General features: G+C 47.1%; 1 pseudogene; it reads right to left on the bottom strand.

The window, feature by feature from the left end:
- Window positions 1–581: 581 nt before the first annotated feature.
- Window positions 582–990, bottom strand: LOC125416074 (small ribosomal subunit protein uS8 pseudogene; annotated as a pseudogene).
- Window positions 991–4,608: the final 3,618 nt, after the last annotated feature.

Here is a 4,608-nt window from a genome sequence, read left to right as displayed (position 1 = left end):
TCCCATCCAGTGACTTTCACTTTTGGGGAAAGCACACAGTTAACCTCACTGAGAAAGGGTACCTTCTCTTTTCCTTTGTTTTGAGGAGTGCCACCCCAACCCCAGGTCACCAGCAGACAGAATCCTGAGGTCAATCGGTGGCTCATTTTTTGTGATTATCGTTGGCAGAGAGGATTCTGGTGTACTTTAGGAAGAATCTTATCCCACCAGCCTCAGGCTTCACTGAGAGGGGTCGTGTGGATAGAATCAGCAACCCTCCTCCCCATTCTCCCTCCATTTGCGTCTCGGATCTATCAGGACATCCGGCCTCAAACAGCGAGGCACCCGACCCTGTCATTTAAGGGGTGGCCTGTGCCTATGTTAGGGATTTCCTGTGAAGAGAAGCGAGGCACTGACTGATGAACCTCTGATTGGGGGACATTGTGATTGGAAGGGGGCTCTTGGAAGTCTCAGTCCCTGACTGCACAATCAGACTTCCTGTCTGTGTCAGAGCCTCAAGCGCTCCTCATCAGGGTTGGAGGAGGATGCACGTTGAACCTTGGGGTCACCACATGGTTTTTTTTTTCCATAAAGGCTTTTTATTTCTGTTTTACATCTCTAGAAAAAGAATTCCAGGATTTTCCCTCCTGTGTGCTTTCGTCTCGCCTCTTCATGGTCCATGATGCCAGCTGAGGTGGTCAGTACAATGAAGCCAAACTGATGGGACGGGAGCAGATTGTTCTGCCATTTTTCTAGGTCTTTGAGTTGCACATCAAATCTAGGGCTTATCACTCCACACTTGTTCAACCTGCCTGTGAGGTTCACAACGATCTTCCCAGCTCTGTGGTCATGAATAATTTCAAATTCACCAATGTAACCGTGCTTCATCATCACGGTTAGGAACCGAACGATGACTTTGCAGCAGGGCCTGATGAGGACCTGGCGTTGGCCTCTCTTCTCTGCATTGTTGATGCTCTTGAGAGCATCGGCCAGGACGTTCATGCGTACCATGGTGATGTGCGGGAAGATGGCTGAAAGAGAACCACATTTTTTTTTTTTTAATCATGCATCGTTTATGCTCCATGCCATGAGCCAGCTCCTCTATAGAGAAAGGTGGATGAGAAGCCCAAAGCCAAAAATCGGTGCCAAGAAAGGGACATTACATTTTAGGCAGCATGGTGTTCTCATCCACCTGCAATCCTTTAAAGTTAAGGGAACTTTACTATGGGGAAGATTTTTACTGTTTGCAGATAACGAAGAAGGAAGGGGCCTCGGGTACCAAGAAGCGGAAACAGATGAGGTCTTTAACTTCCGAGGAGAGGGCAGCCAGCCCTGTGCTCCTTAAACCTTTCATCATCGGGGAGCTTAAGCTTCCGCCCAGTGTGTGATGAGCTACGACAAATAGGGATTGATTCTCTGCAAACTGCCCCCACGCACACCTGTCACCTTAGGCCACGGCAGACAATAAGCCCAGGAAGGTCACGGTGAGACCCGGCTGCCCTGCTGTCCAAATTGCAGCTGAACCCTGAGAGCGGCCTCCAGCCCAGGAGAGAGGTGAACAATGGCCCACGAGTGGTGGGCCAGCCCCGAGCCCTGGATTGGGAAACCACACAGAGGAGGAGGAGAGGAAGGTGTGCAGTCTGCGAGGGAGGCAGGAAGGAGTGTGCAGGCGCTGTTTTTATTTCTCTCAGCCATTATGGAAAGAACGGCAGGAGCTTAAATCTAAAGAGCTGCGCAGAAATAATGTTGAGGACTTAACAAAAGCTGCGGCTCTGCTCTGCTGTCCACCTGCTGTGGCCTGCCTCTGCCGCGGCTCTGGGCAGTGGGTGATCTTACATTCTCAGATGCTTGCATGAGCCCCGCTGTGGGGAGCAGGAGCCAGCCTGCCCTCTGCACACCTCGGGGGAGCCTAGTGCAGCTGACTGGTGACTGCACTTCAGGGAAGGCAAGGAAGGCTATGACAGAAAGCAGGCAGTCTCTTGCCTGTTCCAAGAACTGCCCTGGAAAGTGGCAGGGGGCATGGCCACTTCAGGTCAGGCCATCATATGAGATTGCTGTAAAGCAGAGAGAATGGGTTTAGGGACGTATCACACCGGAATGATGGTAGCTCTGCTTTGAGAATTTCATAGTTAGCAGATTGCCTGATGCATTGATAATTCTTCTACACTGATATTAAAATGAAAATGTAATTCTTAGCCCAGAAATTTCAGTTCAAAATCCAAGTTCCAGAGAGACTTTGAGTGTGTGTGTGTGTGTGAGTGTGTGTGTGTGTGTGTGTGTGTGTGTAGGCCAGAGGCCAGAAGACAACCATGTTTTTTATTTCCTGCCATCCATGTTGGTTTTTGAGATAGCTCAACCATTTGTCAGGAACTTGTCAAGTGGGTAAAGGTAGCTGGTCAGTGAGCTGAATTACAAGAGAGTGACACCATGCCCAATTGTTTGTTTATATGCTTGTTTTTCACATGAGTTCAATGAGTTAAGCTGAGGTCCCTTTGTTTGCAAGGAAATCATTTTACCAACTGAGCTATCTCCCCATAACCAAAAGGAGCTAATAAACTATAGGCATGGCTATCTGGTCATTATTTTTAGAAATTATCACCAACAACTCAAATGACTAATGGAAAGCTGCAAGGTTTGAAGTCAGAAGAGTAGGGATGGATTCTGTCTTTGTGTGAATCTATCCCATGCCCCTCAGGGGCTCAGGGCTTTTATGCTGTCTCCTTTCAGACTATTCTTCAAGGGCAATCTGACCTCTGCCTTAGTGTCTCCAAGCTGTGTTAGATTCACTCTTAAAGAAGATATGAATGTCCTAGCGCATGCCTTGGCCCCTTGTCTTTAAAATCAGCCTGCCTGGGAGCACTAGCCAGTGTGCAGCTTAGAGAACGCTGAGTAAGAACTGCACAGCCAGGTGCCGCATCTTCAGGGACTCGTTGCCACATTGTCTCTGGGTGCTGCGGAAAGCTCGGCAGTAGATTTTTGATGTTCAACACACTGAGCTGTAGCTCCTTGTGGTCTGATGACTCGAAGTGTGTAAGTGAGCACAGCAAAACAGTTTCTTCCCTGAGCATTTTTCTAGGAGTTTGGGGGGAAAGGACTTTTTGCCCAGGGATATCTTTTCTGACATGTGGCGGATACCTTTCTAACACTTGGGGAAGCTCTGCTAAAAGAAAAGAAACCAACAAAAGCAAAGTAGAATGAAAGGGTAACAATGCTGTCAACATTATTGAAGGGCTGCTTGAAGACAGATGTCCCCTCCCTAGAGCTTCTATTTCCAATTGTTCAAGTTAGGTGGAGTGTAACTCCTGTTCCTTGTAGCTCAAAGGCTAATGTAGAAGGCAGTGCATATGAATTTCCTGCTTCTCCACCCTTCCAACATGGCTGTTTATGCTGTCCTAAGTGTCTATGTGTTACACAGAGTTTGTAGAAGAAAGAAGGCCTTAGCCAGAGATGTAGGCGTCTGAGATCTTTTCTTTAAAATCAAACCACAAACCGAGTAGCCAGCATTGTTTTCAACTCAGAATTAGAATAAGACCAGAGATGGGACAGCAGTAGATCAAATCCCTCCTTCTCTAAAGGCTGTAGTTGAATGGGTTGGGTAAACCACCATCACCTTCATTTATTGTTATTTTAGTGAATGCTGGGGGTGGAACCCTGAGCCCCAGCCACTTTCTAATGAGCATCTTCTTTGTGGATGGTCTGCATGTGTCCTTGGTAGCTGAATACTATGATTTCAATGTACTAGGGTACTGTGGGACAATGGTCTTGCACCCTGCAAAAATTTGTCATGTGTATTGGTTTAATAAAATGCTGATTGGTCAGTAGCCAGGTAGGAAGTCTAGGTGGGATGACCAGAAGAGGAGAATTCTGGGAAGAGGAGAGGCTCAGTCTGCAGTTGTCACCCAGACACAGAGGAAGCAAGATGAGAATGGCTCACTGATAAAGCCATGTAGCTAACACAGACAAGAATTATGGTTAATTTAAGACGCAAGAGTGAGTTAATAAGAAGCTTGAGCTAATAGGCCAACCAGTTTATAGTTAATGTAGGCCCCTGTGTGTTTCTTTGGGACTGAATGGCTGTGGGACTGGGAGGGACAGAAACCTCTACCAACACAAATGTCCATGATTGCGTATGGACATAAAAACACCATCAGGACTTCTCAACACCTAACAACTGACTGCATCTTGTTCTCACACCTGGCTCTACTTTAAATAAAATTAGACTCAGAAAAGGAAGATAAGGGTAGCCCAATAGGTCAGGCTGTTGTTCTATCTGCCTAAAAGAATGTGGTCCCTTATTCGGAGTGAGGATTGGCAATAGCAAAGAACTGGAAGTGAGCCTTTGACTGAGTGGGAGTCAGTGTGACTCAGCCTTGTGTGTCTGGGTCTTGGGGGTCAAGGGTTCTGAGAGTGTAAGTAGACAGGGCCTAGAGTAGCAGATCCTGACTGCTAGAATATTGGAGTTGGTTGGAAAGCATAATTACTCTTGATTCTGAGTAAGGGAAAGAAAGAAACAACAACTGGTATTTTTGGAGGTTCAACATGCAGCACCAGTCTGGGAGCACACCTGTAATTTCAACTACTCAGAAAGCTGAGGCAGGGGGATCACAGATTCAAGGTGAGTGACCCTGT

This window comes from Myodes glareolus, chromosome 4, assembly GCF_982192425.1.
Source record: "Myodes glareolus chromosome 4, mMyoGla1.1, whole genome shotgun sequence".
NCBI lineage: Eukaryota > Metazoa > Chordata > Mammalia > Rodentia > Cricetidae > Myodes > Myodes glareolus.
This window is presented reverse-complemented; position numbering and strand designations above follow the sequence as displayed.